This window comes from Prionailurus viverrinus, chromosome D2 (assembly GCF_022837055.1).
Source record: "Prionailurus viverrinus isolate Anna chromosome D2, UM_Priviv_1.0, whole genome shotgun sequence".
NCBI classification, from domain to species: domain Eukaryota; kingdom Metazoa; phylum Chordata; class Mammalia; order Carnivora; family Felidae; genus Prionailurus; species Prionailurus viverrinus.
In genome coordinates, this window is record NC_062571.1 from 44,309,051 (window position 1) to 44,328,676 (window position 19,626).

The 19,626-nt window shown below is 38.3% G+C and overlaps 1 long non-coding RNA gene across 7 annotated transcripts in view; it reads right to left on the bottom strand.

Annotated features, from left to right (window-relative positions):
* LOC125148363 (uncharacterized) overlaps positions 1 to 19,626 on the bottom strand; it is a 253,679-nt gene that overhangs the window by 70,035 nt on the left and 164,018 nt on the right. For 5 of the 7 annotated variants that reach the window (XR_007145516.1, XR_007145517.1, XR_007145512.1 and 2 more), the window contains exon 5: positions 8,197 to 8,275. The exons of the other annotated variants lie outside the window; for them this stretch is intronic. This is a non-coding gene — a long non-coding RNA (uncharacterized LOC125148363). The remainder of the gene's footprint in view (positions 1 to 8,196; positions 8,276 to 19,626) is intronic. 7 annotated transcript variants of the gene reach the window in all.

A 19,626-nucleotide genomic window follows, 5' to 3' on the forward strand; every position in this document is an offset into this window, starting at 1 on the left:
TCCACTGTGTGTTCAGTCATAGGAAAGAGTTGCACACCCTGTCGAAGACTGAGCTGGCATATTCCCCTCTACCTCTGGTTCTCTTCCTAGAGTCACAGTAATGTCACTATCCAATTCACCTCAAACAGAAATCTCCCATTCCTCCCTTCTTTCACTGGTAACATTTGTCAGATAAACACTCTTGAGTTTACCCCCAAAAAATCTCAGCAGTTCTCAACACCTATTGTTGGGACATAGTACAATAGCAGCTCAGTACCTGCTCAGTACCCTTATAAGTATCCTGAGGGCAGAAAGGCTTTGTTTGTTATACACTACTGTGCCACCAGGGTTTTGCATAGTGCTTGGCCCAGGGTAGGCTTCAACATATCCTTTTGTTGACCAAAGGAACACATCTGATTATGTAAATTACCTTAATTGTTGTTCTGTTTTCTATAGGAAAAAAAACTACATCATTTATGAATGAATCCCAGCTTGCCTGTCCATTTTCACCTTCTACAGCTAGATCTAGTAACTCTGAACTATTTTATACCTGCACTGTTCTTCCAAAATCTGACATCATTTAAAACTTGCTTTGGTGAATGTTTAGTTCATGTTGCGGAAAGAATTTCATCTTGAGGATGAAGCTGAAATATCATCTCCATTATGCTGATCTTCTTGAATCTATAACTGTATTCACCTATTATAGCACCTATAACTGTGTATTGTCATTATCTTCTTACAATACTGTCTCACTTACTGTGAATTTCTCCAGACAAGAATTCTGATTCCTCCCATTGCTAGCTGCCCAACACTTGCTACCGTACTAGGCATAAAAGTAGTAGCACAATAAATCTAATTGAAAAGAGGACATGAGACATCTACCGCTTTATTTCTAAACATAAAGGTTGCAGGCATTGATCCCATGGATCTATGACCTCAATAAATCATTGGCTAGAGAAACACTACTTATTAAGAGCTAATAGAAATCATAATGATCACTCATATAGTATACCCAAAGGTGCCTTAAAAGTCTTCAGTTGCTGAGTGCTTATATATATGGAGTAGTAATATTTTTCCATCATCATTTGAGCTCAAAGAAATGTGCCTCACAACACGTTATAATTAGTTGTATGTTAATATACACACATACACATACTCTCTCATACAGAGCCGGGCTTAATCTAATTTATTCTGGATTTTTTTTAAATATCAAAGACGAAATAATTCCTATATTACACAAACCATTTCAAAGTATATTTGAAAGATTAAGGCTGATTTGTTCCCTTGTTATGAAGCAAATCTGACTTCAATTGTCAAATATGATAAGAACAACAACAACAACAAAAAAGAACATTATGTTCTCACCTAATTTATGACAAACAATGCAAAACTATTTTTCAAGGTTATCTTAACCAACTTAAAACCTTATTTATCTACCATGATCAAAATCACTTATTCTACAAATAGAAGGCTGCTTTAACACAAGCACACTATAATAATGAAATTTAAGTCCTGTATGCCAATTTTCTCATCACTAAAGTGGGAATATTATCTCATGCATATACACCTTGTTTTTTTTTAATGAGAATTCAGTGAGTTAGTATATGCAAAGTCCATTAAACAGTGCCTAGCACTTATTAACTTCTATATAAATATTAGCAGTCATCATTAATAGTAACAGTAGTCATAGTTGTAAGCACCAACATGTGTCATGCACTGTTCGAATTAATTTGCACATATTAATTACACGTGTCAATTATCTTGCTTATGTTATTTAATCCTTTCAATAACTCACTAAGGTAGGTATTAATGCATTCTCTTTCTAAAAGAAGGGGAAAATAAGGCTAAAATGCATTAATTAAACATACTTTCTGAATTAAAGACCTGCAAAGGCACTTTCTCACAGCTGGAGAGTGCTAAAACGGGATCTGAATCCATGCAAGTCTCTCCCTGGAAGTTCATGCTTGGCCATCCAGTTACAGTGTCTCTCACAGCAGAAGGGCACTGAGGAGGGCACCTGCTGGGGTGAGCACTGGGTGTTGTATGGAAACCAATTTGACAATAAATTTCATATTGAAAAAAAGAAAAAAAAGAAAAAAGGAAAAAAAAATTACTACTATAAAAAAAAAGAACTGAGCCTCCCATACATTAAAACCTTACTATGTGTATTTGTTTCACTCTCCAAATAATATTATATAATGCTAATTCTCATAGTAATATGTGACATTGTAAAGTATAGGTTTATTTCATATTTGATGCCATCTATGTATATATTGCATGTAAAACAATTCTTAAATAATACATAAAAGGATAAATTGTAGTTGTAAAGTGTGGAAGTAAATATTATATTCTGTCCATTATAAATCACATAAAATTAAAAGTAAAACAATGAGATGAAGATGAAATACCCAATGTTTATATTTCAAAATGTATTTTACATATTAAATATATATAAAACCTATTCACAATAAATATTCCCATAAATAATAAAATTGTAATAGAAGCAATGTGTGTGGCTATGTGTCATTTTTAAATAATATTTGTTTCACTCCTGGTGATGTAGAAATTCCAAAGTCTGGTTCTAAGTGCAGTTTATTTTGACCCTCGGTTTAATGCTTGTAGTATCTGAAAGAGAGCTCACAAACATTCGTGAATCTAAATGAAGAAGGTCATCATTGGCTGTGCATAGTTGATCACAGCATCAGTTTTCAGTCCAATTATGCAGCGGTATTTGTAGAAATTGGATTTGTGTATTTCCACGATTCCTGAAGTCAATCAGTAATTCCTACACACTAATGAGAAGGTATTTCATTTTGATATTTTAATAAATTTGCTCAACATCCATTGAAATTCTGTATTTGGAAAAATCCTAAACATGTAAAAAATTGAGCTCTATGTTTTGTGTGTGTATGGCTGTGTTCACTTTGTGTGTGTGTGCCTGTGTTCAAACATAAAATATTTTAAAATTTTACTTGATTTCTTTAATTCACTTAGTAGCTATACTTGTTTATTTTGTGTTTTTAATGGCTGCTTTGGGGTTTACAATATGCATCTTTAACTTCACACAGTCAGCCTTCAAGTAACATCATAACACTTGACACGTTGTGGAACAGCCTTATAACAGTACACTTCCGTTTTCCCTTTACTGGACTTTGTGCTATTGTTATCACACTTTTATTTCTACACGTTATAAACCACATAATACATGGTCTTTGCTTTAAATAGTCAATTATCTTATAAAGAGATTTTTATAAAACTAGAAAATCTTTTGCATTTATCCACCTATGTGACCATTTCAGTGGTATTCATTATTTCGTGGAGATCTAAATTCCATCTCACATTTTTCCTTCTGTCAGAAGGACTTCCTTTAATATTTCTTATAGTGTAGATCTGCTGCTCATAAATTCTTTAGCTTCTGTATGCTCTGAAAAAAAAACTTTATTTTACCTTCAACGTTGCAGAATATCTTATTAGGCATTGAATTCTAGGTTGACAGTTCTGTTTTGTTTCTTTCAGTACTTTAAAGATATTTCTCCACTGTCTTCTGCCTTATATTATTTCTAAGAAGTCTAATGTATTTTTTCTCTCTTTTAAGGTTCATGTATTTATGTCTTATCTAAGAAATCTGCCTAATCCAACTTGCTAAGATCTAAATGTAAAACTTAAACCTATAAACCTCCTGGAAGAAAATATAAGAGAAAATATTGTGACCCAATTTTCCTTTGCATTTCAAGTCACTACTAGCCAAGTAATGAAAAGACAAGTCACACAAAGTAGGAGAATATATTTATAACACAAATATCTTTATCCAAAATATGTAAAGGACATTTCAGTATAAAACAAGCAAAAAAAAAAAAAGTTCAAAAAATCAGGGGAAAGATTAAAATAGAAATTTACCAAAGAACATATATGATGAGCAAATAAGCAGGAGAAAAGATTAACAATAAAATTAAATATTAGGGAAATTCAAATTACGACCACAATGAGTCACTGCTACGACACTGTCACTAGAAATGCTAAACTAGAAAAGACTCACACTACCAGCTTTGCTAATGATTTGGAGTAATGGGCACAATAATTTTTTGTTAGTGAGAATGCAATTTGATAATTTCTTATAAAGTTAAATACACGCTTTCAATAGTAGACCCAGGAATCCTGCTCCAAAAGAAATGAAACGTATGTCCATATGAAATCTTGCATGCAAAATTTTGTAGAAGCTTTATCAAAAATAACCTCAAATCAGAAATAACTCAAATTTCTCTACAACTGACAGGTGAGAGTAAATTTAGCATATCCATACAATAAACAAGAATGATACATGCAGCTGTATGAATAACTCTCAGAAACATTATTTTATTGTATTTTATTATTCTCTTAATGTTTATTTATCTTTGAGAGAGACAGAGAGTGTGAGCAGGGGCAGGGGAGGGGCAGAGAGAGAGACACAGAACTCGAAGTGGGCTCTGAGTGTCTGTGCTAACAGCACAGAGCCCGACATGGGGCTTGAACTCATGAACTGTGAGATCATGACCTGAGCTGAAGTCAGACGCTTAACCGACTGAGCTACCCAGGCACCCCTCAAAATCATTATTTTAAATGAAAGAGGTTAATAAGAATAAATAATTGAAAATTATAAACACAAATATATAAATTAATTTGTTGCTATCAAACAAATTAGAAACGTTCAAAAAAAAAAGATGTGAATAAGGAGCTGATTAAATTCAGGAAATAAAATTAAATAAGCAGAGCTATCATCTCAGTAACAAAGACTAAATTACATGATGCCCAAAGGACAGTGAATTTATACAATAAAGAGGATATTGAAGAAATTAATGAAAATTTCCAAAAATAAAAAAATGAAATAAAGAAGTAAAAATTATCAGAGAGAAAGTGATACACACAAGAGCTAAGCAAAGATGTTCAAACATAAGTAGGTAGGTAGGTAGGTAGGTAGGTCCTTGGGGGGCCTAAGGAAAATGACAGATAAAAATCATAATTTACATAAAGGACTGAAGAAAATAAAAAATGGTTATTCTGAGGGAAAATATAGGAGAAATGTTTATTATTTAAATACTTTAAATGCATAATTGACTATTTAAACAAATACAATAACATGCAGGTGAGAGGTTATAACATACGTAGAAGTAAAATGAATGACAACAAGTAAAAAAAATCAGAGTGGAGGAATGGAAGTCGACTTTATTAGGCTTTCATTCCACACAGAAAATGGTGTGTCACTTGAAGGTAGGCAGTATTAAAGGAAAAATGTACACTTCTAACTCTAGAGCAGCTGGAGAATAACAAATCAAATAGCAAATAACAAATCAAAGAATTATAGCTAGTAGGCCAGCAAGGAGCAAAATAGAATCACAAATAATATTCAGTTTCTCCAAAAGAGGGAACAAAGGAAAAGGAATAGAGGAAAAAAAGATGGGAAGAATAGAAAACAAGTAACAAGATGGTAAGTTTAAACCTAAGCATATGAATAAATATTTTCAATTTGGGGACTCCTGAGTTTGCTCAGTCAGTTAAGCGTCAGACTCTTGATGTCTGCTCAGGTCATGATCTCATGGTTTGTGAGATCGAGCTCCACATCAGGCTCTGCACTGTTAGCTCAGAGCCCACTTGGGGTTCTCTCTCTGTCTCTCTCTCTCTCTCTCTCTCTGCCCTTTCCTTGTGCTTACTCCCCTCTCTCTCTCTCAAAATAAATAAATAAACTGGGGTGCCAGGTTGGCTCCATCGGTTAAGCATCTGACTTCGGCTCAGGTCATGATCTCACAGCTCTGAGTTCGAGCCCCGCATCGAGCTCTGTGCTGACAGCTCAGAGCCTGGAGCCTGCTTCGGATTCTGTGCTCCCTCTCTCTCTGCCCCTAACCCTCTCACATTCTGTCTCTGTCTCTCTCAAAAATAAATAAACATTAAAAAAATTTTTTAAATAAATAAATAAGCTTAAAAAAAAGGTCTAAACCAGTATCTCTCCCAAATACAAAGCAGCAATCATCAGATTGATTTAAAAAGCAATGTAGAAATACTAGATACAAAAACTCACTTTAAAAAATCATTAAACAAACAGGTAAAAGTAAAGGGATGAATAAATATACCATGGTCAAACTAAATAAAAGAAAGCTGGAGTAGGTATATTAATATTGGATAAAGCAGATTTCAGAGCAAAGAATATTACCAGTAATAAATAAATGCATTTCCTCATGATAAATCAGTCAATTCATCAAGGGAAAGTGTAATTCTAAATGTTTATGCACCTAATAGAGGTGCTCCAACATACATGAAGCAAAAATTGATGCAACTATAAATCCACAATTACAGTCAAAGACTTCAAGGTCCTTGTTTCAATAATTGATAGGACAACTAGACAGGAATTCTGTGAAGGACATAGAAGAATTGAGTGACCCTAGCAATAATTTGACCTGATTGAAATACATATAACACTTTACCCCACAACAAAAAAGCATGCATGCTTTTCAAGTACATGTGCAGCAATTACCAAGATAGCCCATATTCTGGGTCACAAAGTTAGTCTCAATAAATTTTAAATGACTTTAGTTATACAAAGTATGTTCTATGCCCACAGTGGAATTACATGTGACATCAATAACAAAGAATTAACTAATACACTTCTAAATAGTAAATGAGTCGAAGTGGTAATCAGAAGGGAAGTTAGGACTCATTCTGAAATTAACAAAAATTAAAATACAACATAGAATTTGTGGGATACTTCCAAAGCAGGGCTTAGAAAGAAATTTATAGCAGTAAACATTTATATATTTTTAAAATTTTTTAATGTTTTTATTTATTTTTGAGACAGAGAGAGACAGAGCATGAGCAGGGGAGGGACAGAGAGAAAGGGAGACACAGAGTCTGAAGCAGGCTCCAGGCTCTGAGCTGTCAGCACAGAGCCCGATGCAGGGCTCGAACTCACGAGCTGTGAGATCATGACCTGAGCCGAAGTCAGACGCTTAACCGACTGAGCCACCCAGGCGTCCCTAAACATTTATATTTTAAAAGGACAAAGGTCTTAAATCAAGGACCTCAACTTCCACTTCAGGAAAATTGAAGAAGGAAAAGAAGGAGGAAGAGAAGGAGGAGGAGGAGAGGAAAAAAAGGAGAAGAAGAAGAAGAAGAAATAAAGCCCAAGATAAGCATGATAGTTTTGTAGTTTTTAAAATATTTAATTACATACCTACCACATGATCCAACAATACGCATTCTATGTATTTACTCAAGAGAAATTAAAGCATATTTTTTTACACAAATGTTTATGGTAGGTTCATTTGTAATGGCCCCCAAATGGAAACAACCTAAATGTCCATTAACAGGTTAATAAATAAACAAATTGTTGTATGTCAGTGCAAGAGTGAGTATTCAGCAATAAACAGCCGCAGCATGAATAAATTTCACAATGATTATGCTGAAGGAACGGAGCAAAAATTAAAAAAAAAGAGAGACAAAAAAATCCCTACATTTATATATTGTATAATAAATATTGAACAAATAAACTGACAACCAATGACGGAAAGCATGTCAATAACAGAAATAAATGGTGACAAAAAGCCTAAGGAGGACAGTGGATCTGAGGGAGAGGGATTACCAAGGGGTTGGAGGAAACTTTTAAAAGGGATAGGTATGTTCATTTTTTTTTATTGTGGTAGTGGTTTCACAGGTATAAACTTATGTCAAAAGTTATCAAATTTTGGAGTTTATCATATATCATTAAACTCCAAAAAAACTTATATATATATTACAAAACTGGGAAAAATAGGAAACTATTGTCATGTCTTGGAGTAAGTAAAGATGTTTTCAGATTAACCTCAAAGACACACTTTAAAAAGTGAAAAGATAAGACTCTTTGCAACACATATATCCAACAAAAAGACTTGTATCCAAAATAAAGAATTCTTACAAATCATTAAGAAAATTTTGACAATTCTATGTTTAAAAAAACACCAGCAAAAGTAATTTTACTGATACTACCATGGCAAAGTAAATTCCCTGCTTGAGCCAAACATCCTGGAGATCATAAATATAAATAATGGGCAAAATAACAAAAAATAAAGTAGTTTATCTGGCTGAAAACCTGGGAACAAAGTTTGAATGACCCACAGCTACTAAAACCAGAGTGCGGAAACCTGCAAAAGAAAGTCAGAGTCATGAGCAGTTTAAAGAGAAAGAACCATAAAGGAGACCTAAGATAATACTCACATTTACTGCTGACATGCAGTCATTACCTCGGGAATAAGCAAGAGATCCACTTCAGTTCAATGCGACACAAGGGATATATCTGAGAGGGGAGAGGAGTTATTTTTGAAAAGTCTCCTCAATCTTAAGAAAAAGTCACTGGAAATCCAAGCTCATTCATTAGCTGGGGATTGTCATACGGAGATGGGAGGCTTGGAGTGGCTTCGACGGGCTTCCCTTCCACATCAAGTGGACACCAAGAGGAAAGCAAAGCCAAGAGAATGCCAGAGATATGCAGCCAGAGCCCTGATGAACAGAGCAGTTACCTGACTCAAGGAATCTGCTTCATGAAATAAGCCAGTCTGAATTGTTTTTTCTGTTCTCTGCGGCTTAAAACATTAAAACAGATATAGGCTCTGACAAGATCAAGTCTGTAGAATTGTGGGAATGATGGCCTCACCACAGAACACAGGGACTCTGCTTTGTGACTTCTCCCTTGTGAAATTGTCCATGGGTGCCTCTCAATATACCTAAATTAGCAAACAAGGTACAAGTGATAAAAAATGTTTCAAGTCAATGTTGACAAGACTGTGGGGGAACAGGCACAGTTGTGCATTGCTTTTGGCATAGCAAATTGGTTCAATCTTTCTGAGGAGAAATCTGCTGCTGTGTAATAAGACCTTTAAAATTGTTCACAGTTTTGACCCGGAAATTCTACTTCTGTGATTATATTGCAAAGAAATCCTCCTGAATAAAAGTAAACAAAAATTTAGGTATTCAAAGAAATACAATTGGAAATAGAAAAGGAAAACCTGGTAAATAATCCAATTACTGCAAGTGGAGAGGATGATAAGTCAACATAAAGAAACATTGTTGCCTTTCCAAGTAAGAAAAAAATATATATTAAGACTCTGTCCAGCTTGGAATAAATATAAAATAAAGTGAAATGAAAACGGTAGAACACAAAATGGTAAGAACATATTATTCTCTAGAACTCAGCCTCTCTTCGTATGCTCAAAAACTATAAAATCAAATCATCTTCCCCAGATACGGGGAAGGTTACTCCCCCATACACATACATACACCCCTTACTATCTCCAAACAACTGACATAATGGCAGAAAATCTGAGCAACCTCATCATATGTGAAACACTGAACTTACCGATGGAGACACAAAGAAGAAAAGGATAAATAGGTATCTTCATAAACCAAGTGGAGTGTGGAACACAGCAGACCAGCAAGAAAACATGAGAATGAACAAGATATTTGCTGGTTGTGATCAGTTTGGTAGCCATAAGTGTGGCAATGGGGAGTGTGTAACTGGTGAATGCGTTGGGGTTCCTCTGGATTGGGTGGTAAGGAAACAATTCAGCTGAGGAAAAGATATTTAGGCTGATAGTTGAGGAATAGAAAGACGCCTTTCAGAGGGCTAGGAGAAGAGGTTGTATGTACAACCATCAACCAATGTGAAGGCCTGAGGTCACGAAGGTCTTAGCATGTTTCAGGAACAGAAAAGGGGCCATTGTGGCCAAAGCATGTGCCACTCCAGGATGGAAGAGAGATATGATGATCTTTGACCAGTGGCCAGGAGACAGATCATGCAGGGCCTTCCTGCAGTGGTGAAGAATTGGATTTATATTAAGTGTAATGGAGACCACTGTGGGGGAGGAAATGATCAAATTTATTTTATTATTTTTTTATTTTTTTTTCAACGTTTATTTATTTTTGGGACAGAGAGAGACAGAGCATGAGCGGGGGAGGGGCAGAGAGAGAGGGAGACACAGAATCGGAAACAGGCTCCAGGCTCTGAGCCATCAGCCCAGAGCCCGACGCGGGGCTCGAACTCACGGACTGCGAGATCGTGACCTGGCTGAAGTCGGACGCTTAACCGACTGCGCCACCCAGGCGCCCCACAAATTTATTTTTAAAGGGATCACTCTAGCTGCTGCATCAGGAGTGAATTATAGGGGCCCATGTTTGGAATAAGGGAGATGGTGAGTAGGCCACAGACATGCCCTAATGAAATATGACAGATGGTTTAGACCAGGGCAGCAGCAATGGCACTTACAGAAGCAGAGGTATGTTTTAGAAGTAGTATCAGCAGAACAGATGAATGTATTCAGGATGGGAGCAAAGAGGGGCGCCAGTTAAGCATCCAACTTTGGCTCAGGTCATGATCTCACAGCTTGTGGGTTTGAACCCTGCATCGGGCTCTGTGCTGACAGCTCAGAGCCTGGAGCCTGCTTTGGATTCTGTGTCTCCCTCTCTGCCTCTCCTTCTCCTCCTCTCTCTCTCCCTCCTTCTCTCTCTCTCTCAAAAATAAACACTAAAAAAATCTTTTTAAGATTGGAGCAGAGAACAGAAGACTCAACAATGCCAGATCCCAGGAATGCTAGGGGACATTCCAAATGAAGGATCCTATGTGATCTCCAAATGAAGTATACAAGCAGACTAGGGCACTGTATCAGGAAGGCACATGATGAAAAGCATGAACCAAGACAAGAAGACAACAGAGTCTGGAACTGGGGAGTCAAACATGGATCCTATTAAAACGAGTAGGGAACTGGGGTCTGTGGTTCCTGCTGCAGTGAGCAGAGACACTGGCTGAGGCAAGCTGTTTGTCTTTGGATTGAGTCCTTGTCCATGACTCCATCTTCCACCTTTGTGCTGAAAGCTTTCAAATCTATATCTCTAGCCCGGAACTCTCTCTGAAGACCTGGACTGAAATAGACAACATTCTCTGGGACATCTTTATTTGGCTGCTCTCCTGGCATCTGATAATTTACTTGCACAAAAGAGAATTAGCATCTTCTATCACTTTACACCCCACTGCTCCTCCTATGCACCCTCCTTCACTTAACAGGATCACCTTGCACTGCTAGAGTTTTCTGTCATTTCAAAGAATAGTAATGTCCAATGAATAGATCATGTAAAATGTGGCATTGCTTTTCTCCCTGTGAAGTCCTCTCTGATCTTAGATCTTTCCTAGGAAACAGCAGTCATTCTCTTCCATTTCCTATTTTGAAAACTGGTATCTCTTTGTTACCTCCTACCATTTTTTAAGTTATCTGTAGACTATCTCTACTCACATCATTCATCTTTGTATTCCCAGAATCTAAGTGACTGAGGTACATTAGATATTAGATGCTCAATACCTATTTGCAGAATTAATGGATACATGCAAATCCACGCAATAGCAGGCAACGCTATGAATCAAAAATGAAACATTGCATTTGGCAGAAATAGAACATCCTGGGGAATGGAGCTGCCTGAGAAAGACTTAGAAGAGGCTCTTCTTGCAGCCATTCCATGCAGATTCCTTATCCTGTGTCATATGGATTCCAATGTACCAGTTAGGGCTCAGCCAGAGAAGCAGAACTGTAGGGGTATGGATGTCCTACAGAAGTCAGGGCACCTTGTTATGGAACTAAATGCACACCTGGCCCCAAGAGCCAGAGAAGCGAAGGAGGCTCCAGGGGAAGGTAGAGCAATGGCAGACTTAGCTGAAGTCAAGGGCAGTCGTTTGATCAGCAACAATGTGTGTGAGCTGCCAGATGTCTGCTGCTTCCTTTCTACACCCCAATATTTCAGGAACCTCCCTGAGGCCCATCCTAATGGCAAACACAGATGAAAGGGAATTTGGGGAAGTCTAGTCACATTGACACCTTCTTACAAAGTCACACTCTCAGAAATGTTGATGTTAAAGAAAAGGATCCTGGAAGCTCTGAGGTTTGATTACTCCTATTGTAGCTTGATACCTGATGCATCAAAACAACACTGGGTTTCCTGGGATAATTCCTTGGTCAATCCGTTTACTCTTTATAAGAAACACTTAAATCTTGGGCTTAAGCTGTAACAGCCTCTATTAATCCATTCAAGTGCAAAGTCAAGTTTGACAGAGCCCTTGGAAAAGTTGAAGGCCAGCTGGCCCTGGCTCAGAGAACAATCCAGTGTCCCAGTGCACTGTGGAGCAGAAATAGCCAAGTCCAATCCTACTGCCAGGTTTTGCTTTACTAATATCTATTGAGGATTATCTTATTGATTAACAATAGGTAGATAGATGGATAAATGGGTCCACATCTAATTATTCACATAGTTCACAGTATCAATAATATTTTGAAAGTGCTAAGAATTATGACCATTCAGAGTTCAGAATTTTTCATGAATATCTTCACACAGAGAACCATATGTAATAAAATAAACAGTGTCCTCAGCAACATTCTGACAGCACTCACAATAATAAATTTCACAGGGTTATTCCTTATAGTGTCCTTAAATTTAATCAAATGGTACCACACAAAAGCACAGTTTAATAAAGTGGTTTATAGGGATTCAATATGATGTACCTGAGTTGGAACAGCATTTTAATATATTAAATAGTGTGTCTCTTTTTTCTTTTTTTTCCTGATGCTATTTTTTATTCCCTGGCCTTCCCCAGTTAAGCCTCAGAGAAAGGTTATTAGAACTTAATAAAGCTTCAAAACCTTAATCCTAAGAGGGTACAGGGCATCAAAAGAAAAAGAAAAGAAAAGCATGTTTGGTCTGAACATGGATTCCACTTCCAGCCACATGCTATCCAAGGTTCCCCAGGTCATGGAAAGGAAAAAGGTTAAGAAGGACATGGCCTGGAATAGAGTTTGATGAAGTTGCATTTGAGGTGACTAGACCTCAAGGGAACAAAGAGGCAGAAAAGGAAATATTGAATCAGTCAGAATGGGTTAGGACATTCTGCAGTAACAAACAGACACTAAACTACTAAACATAAACAAAAATATAAACATATATGTACATATATGCCTATCAAGGGTCATTCAAGTTATTCACACCTAGCTGATTGAGCAGCTACCATCTTAAATGTGGCCAGTTGCCGTGTCAGAGGAAGAGAAATCAGAATTATCTTCCTTTGAATTCTCAAACTGAGAATTAAATGCTCCAGCCAGGATGTTATATATTCCATATTCATACTTAGAACTCACTGGCCAGAGTTTGTCATATAGTCCTGCCCAACCTCAATGGTCCAGAGATGCTATTCTCCACATGCCTAGAAAGAGGAGACGAGTGGCTATCTGTGAGAAACATTAATGTTAGCATCAAGAAAAGCCCCAGTCTTCATCTGAAAGAGAATCATGAAAGCGCATCTTGAGCCCACCTGCCAAGATTTACTGTGATAATTTTAATTAATTTTATGTTTCAATTTGATTTCACTAAAGGTTGCCCAGATTACTGGTAAAACAGTGTTTCTGGTGTGTCTGTGAGGATGCTTCTGGAAGAGATTAGTGTTTGAATCTTTAGACTGAGTAAAGAAGATTCACCCTCACCAATGTGGATGGACATCATCGAATCCATTAAGTACCCGAACAGAACAAAAAGGAAGAACAAATTATCTCTTTCTCTTCTTAGTTGGTATATCCATATTCTCCTCTCCTCAGACATCTGAGCTCCTGGTTCTCCAGCCTTTAGACTGTGGAATTTATACCAGTGGCTCCCCTGCTTCTCAGGCCTTCAGCCTTAGATGGGGTTTACACCATTGATTCCTCTGGTTCTTTGGCCTTTGGGCTTGGACTGAATTATATTGATGGCTTTCCCGGTTCTCTGATTTGCAGATGACAGATTATGGGACTTCTCAGCCTCTATAATTACATTAGCCAAGTTCTATAATACATATCTCTCTTTCTTTCAGATAAGAAGATATAGATAGATATATTTATAGATAGATAGATAGATAGATAGATATCTTCTTATCCAAAAGAGAGAGATGTACTACAGAAGTTGGCTCATGTAATTATAGATATAGTTGGCTACATGGAATTACAGATATAGATAGATATCTATATACATATAGATCTATATCTATCTATATACATATAGATCTATATCTATATAGATCTATATCTGTCTATATCTATATAGATCTATATCTATCTATATCTATATATGTAAAATCTCCTGTTGAATTCTTTTTCTCTAGAGAACCCTAATTAATATAGTTTCCTTTTGAAGAAGTGCTGTGTATTACCCATATGGAGGTGCTGCTTTAATTTCTTCCCCACTGTCATCTATGAAGACGTCTTATGGACAGTAGATAGCAAGTTGCCTACTGACTTTCATGCGTGAGTTAAGCTTATCAGTCCTATAAGATACTCCATTCTCTTCAAATGTACCCCAGAATTCTAAGACCCTAGAAAAGAGAGTGGGGCAAGAATGAGAAAAGAAAAGGTTATTTTAGGTAAAAATGGATAGGTCTCCCTTGAGGTAATAACTCCATTGTTGTGGCTGTAGTCATTCATTTATAAAACATTAATTCAGAGTTTCTCAGGTCTCATGGAAGGCAATCCTATCTCTCAGATTTCATAGAAGGCAATAAGGCATTTTGCAATACTTATTCATGGAAAAATGTTCCAGTCTTTGCAAGATGTGAAATAAGGTTGTGTTAATTGAAAATTTCAAGATTTTTCTCAGTTATAACAATTTTATGGTAAATCTGTAAATGGCACTTTCTGTATGCATGCAAGCAAGGTTGTGTGATAATAAAATGCATGGACTTCAGAATCAGGAGATTTGTGTTAAATTCTGCCCCTAGAGAACCAGTGATTCCTCAGATAACATATTTCAGCTCTCTTAACTTTTCTCCTCTAAACTGAAGACAATTTTTTTTAAATTATAATAAGGTTGGCTTCCCTTATTTTGAAATCAGGATCCCACTTATATTGCAGTGTTGGCCTCAGGATTAGTACTTTTCTATGTAAACTGATTAGCACATAGTATGACACACTGGAGAAATGATTATCATTATGTGATAGTCATTATATCTGTCAATCTGTAAGCTGTATATCGATTAGTCTGAATTAACATGTATGCATTCATTTTTTTTTATTTTTTTTAACGTTTATTTATTTTTGAGACAGAGAGAGACAGAGCCTGAATGGGGGAGGGGCAGAGAGAGAGGGAGACACAGAATCAGAAGCAGGCTCCAGGCTCTGAGCCATCAGCCCAGAGCACGACGCGGGGCTCGAACTCACAGACCGCGAGATCGTGACCCGGGCTGAAGTCGGACCCTTAACCGACTGAGCCCCCAGGCGCCCCTAACATGCGTGCATTCAGACTCTGGTTCAGGTCATGAGCTCACAGCTCATGAGTTCAAGCCCCGCATCGGGCTCTGTGCTGACAGCACAGAACCTGCTTCGGATCCTTTGTCTCCCTCTCTCGGTCTCTCCCCTACTCATTCTCTCTCTGTTTCTCTCTGTGTGTGTCTCTCTCTCTCTCTCAAAAACAAACAAACAAACAAACAAACAAACAGGAAGAAAAAAGATGAGCACAGGAGATTGTGATTAGGACAAAGAGAAGGAGCCATTCAACACTGAAAAGAAGGTACTGAAGTGTGAGTGTACCCACTATGGGAAGGGATGATGCAGAGTTTGGAATGGATAAAGGAAAAATAATTGGAGAAATTTAGGTTAACTAAATAAATAATGCAGACACAGACACACATTGCCTCCAATCCTTACAAATGTATAACAAAATAGGTAATTTGAGCGTTAGGAAGTTCCCTGAATCTCAGTGCTGTACCTAGAAGGTAGGAATTCTAATGTATCTCACAATGTATAGGACACAATAGGTATTTAATCATTTTTATTTTTGTTCTTTCTGGATTGGCTTTGTTAGACTATAAGCATTTTACCAATGGAAATTATGCCATTTAATTTCCTCAATACTTTCATAAACAATATTGAAAAGACATCATACATTACTTTTTACTCTATAGTCCTGCTTCTAAATATCTACCTTTAAAATGAATTGGGTATGTGCCCAAATGTTTACTGCTAAAACTTAATCTCATTCTTATTTACCAGAGCAAAACAGTTGTAAATAATCAAAATATCCTCCAATCCAGATGAGTGCGTGTAGGTAGGGGGAGTGAAAGGGACTTCCATACTTTGTGGTACATCCATTCAATAAAGTATCGTACACGCTTTAAAATCTAAGGTTGAGATATTTAGTCACATGAATGGTGAGATACTCTCCTCTTTCTACTTCTATGAAGCCATGTTCTCATTCTGTCTTCCATCCTGACCCACTGGCCTCTCCTTTTTTTGTCCTCTTCATTGACTTTTCCTTCCCTTGCCAACTGCAGAACTCCCTCCAGGGTCTCCATTGATCCTGAATATACCCTGTTCTCCAACTCTAGTGCTGAGACTAGTGCCCAGGTCAGTGTCCCACCTTCATATATCCAGTCTGGACCTCTCCTATAAACTCGAGATGCCTCAAGGTGCCTTGAGATCTAGTTGCCTCTTTAACACCTCCACTTAGATGTTTCAAAGTATCTCAAATAATGACAAATGTCCAAAATGGATCTTTTGATTTCCCCATTCCTATACCTCTAGGAAGAAACCTACTCAAAGTTAGTCTTCCTCCAACCTGATACATGTTAGTATATATCATACCCTTTTAGAAACCTTGAAGACATAACCAATCACTCACATCCAAGCCATTAGCATAGACATTTGGGCTAAGATTGGGGTGCGTGGCTGCCTCAGCTGGTTACGCATCCAACCTTTAATTTTGATTCAGGTCATGATCTCATGGTTTGTGAGATCGAACCCCACATCAGGCTCTGTGCCTTCAGTGCACAGACTATGTGGGATTTTCTCTCCCCCTCTCTCTCTGCCCAACTCATGTGCGCGCTCTCTCAAAACAAACAAATAAATATTTTAAAAAATAATTTCTAAAATTGTGTAACAAGCTCTCTTGCTTAAAATCTTTCATGTCTTCCTGCTTTATTTAAATTCAGTCCTTCTGTGGCTCACCAGACCCTGGCTTCCCCATCCAGCTTGACTTCTAACTTCTTAATTCTCTCTGCTCTGCCTGAACTACCCTCCTTCTGGTGTGTCACATATACCAAGTTCTTTCCCACACTAAGGCCTGCAGGATTGGAGTTACTGTTCCCTCTACCTGGCACCCACTTCTGAATATCCCATCTCAAACGGGTCTCAGGTGTCGTATCACCTAGCTCCAGAAGCCCTGCTCCGGCCCTGCTAGACTCAGAGTCAGCACCTCATTCCATCAGAATACTTGACTATGAGCTCTGGTCTGGGTTTATAGGATGCTGTATTTTATTATAGCCATTCAGTTCCAGGAGGGCTGTTGATGTCACTGCATCCTCAAGTCTAAGAGGGGGCCTGCACAAAGAGGCTTGAGTATGGGCTTTAAGAATGAATTAATGCTGAAAATCAGGTTTCCAAACAGTAACATCTCACTCTACTGGTAAAACAAGAAGTGCTGAATGAGTGAGTGTGTGTGTGTGTGCATGTGTATGTGTGTATAGGGTGGTGTGTGTATGTAAAAATTTTGGAAGGATTAAAACCAAAATCTTAACACTGGTTATTGCCAAGTGAGGTATTATGGATGATTTCAATTTTTTTTCTATTTCCCAAAGATTCTACAATGCATATATTTCTTGAATAATAAGAAAAAACGGTTATTTTTTAAGACATAAATTTTAAGTAAAAGTTTCCAGTAGGTAGGAATGACCCAGCTGATCTCTGGAGGTCATTGGTGAATGCTCAGGTACCTGGAAATTCCTGTCTCAAGCAGACATAATGAGCACATCCCAGAGTTTGGCCAATTTGTTGATTTTAATTTGCTCAGGAGTGCATCCACTTCCCCAAGGCCCTTCTTCTTCCCTCTCCATTTCCTTCTTAGTGGGGTGAAGAGGCGCTGGCCTCCACCCACCTCTCTCTCATTTGAGCTTTTTCTTATCTCTTGCAGTAATTGAAGAAAGTTAACCCAGGATCAGAGGACAGAAAGGAGATAACGCCTCGGGCTTAATTCAACCTGCATTTTAACAAGCTGGATACACCCCACTGAGGCGATTACAGAAGCCAGCCAGTCCTGCCTTGCCTACTCCTGCTGAGCCTCTCATCTCTCCACCTGCAGGAGCTGTCCTGCCCTAATTCCCAGGGCAGTCAGGTGGCAGGGCACTGAGTCACCCTCCCTGAGGACTGACCTAGAACACGGAGTTCCAACACGAATGGCCTGGCTCCTTCTCTTTCAGCAGGAAGCATGGAATGCTCCTGGAGCACGGAGCCAGCTCTGGCTTTGCATTTCCAGTTTGATCCATGGGCACTTACCCCCACATTAATTACACCAATAATATTTGAAGTTCTCTGCAAGCCGGTTCGGGTTACCTCCTGTGACTAGGTTACTTTTTTGAACACTTCTTCCCACAAATATGCATAACTTCTGCGTGCTCTTGACCAAATTAAATTCTTTTCATCCTTAAGGATCATCTCAAGAAGCACCCCACAAGAAGCTTCCTAGTTACCCTCTGCAGTGTTCTCCCTGTCTTTTTAGTATGGCCAAACTGAAGTAACTCTTTTTGTCCTGTACCAGTGGAGACAGCTGGCCTTCTCACAGACACACTAACACTTGCACATAAAAATCAGATACCAACTAATACAGAAACGGCACACCCTCCCAGTTTTGCACAAGGTGGCTCTGCACCGCACAGCTCCTCTGTCACCGAGAGCTCCACTGCCTGATTCGGCCATCTTTCTAATATCTGGAGTATCCCATTCCTAACATCAGCTCTGGCCCACCAGTTCTGAGGGCATGTTTGGACTCAAGGGACACGTCTGCTGGGTAGACATTCAGCCACACTCCCTCTCCAGAGTTTGGAATCATACCCTGGGTGACAGAAAGTCTCTGCCCAAACCATGCACATTGCCCACCTTTCTCTTGGCCAGAGGGAGGAAACTTGCCACCAGGTGAAACACTGTCCATTGACCTTTATGACTATTCAAGCATACTGGTTCCCTGAAGGCAAAGGCCTATCCCCATTGTTTGTGGTAACTGTACCTAGCAGAGCACTTTCAGCTAGCAGCAGAAAGCTAGGGGTATTTGTCTTTATTAAGGAGCAAATGGGAGTTGACAGTCCTTAGTGGTCCTTGCTGAAACTCAGAGGCTGGCCATGAATCTCCCCATGGGTCCTTGGGCTCCACCTTCCCTGGAGTAACAGATCATCTGCTACATCGCTGTGACCGTATGGGAAATGGAGCCCCTTTAGGGTCCCTATGGCTGGTTTCAGGGAAGTGGACCTACGTCTTAGTGTCAGTGCTCAGACCCCATTCATCTCTGTGTGTGCATGTGCATGCATGCGTGTGTGCGTGCGTGTGTGAAGGGTGGTGCTTGAGGACTGAATCCTGAGTTTCCTGCCTAGACTCTACTTACTGGCTGCCTTCAGTTTAACCTATACCCAGTGTGGGCTCCCCCTCATCTTTTCCCTCTATAAACCTTCAATGCCAACTGCTTTCCTGGTACAAAAGATCCTAATGCATTGACTTTTTTTTTTTAACATTCCCACCTTTTATATGTCAAAGTTACTTCCAGCATCAATCATGATAATAAGAATGTCCAGAAGTTAAAAATATAGACAAGGGAAATCTTGTATTGAATTTC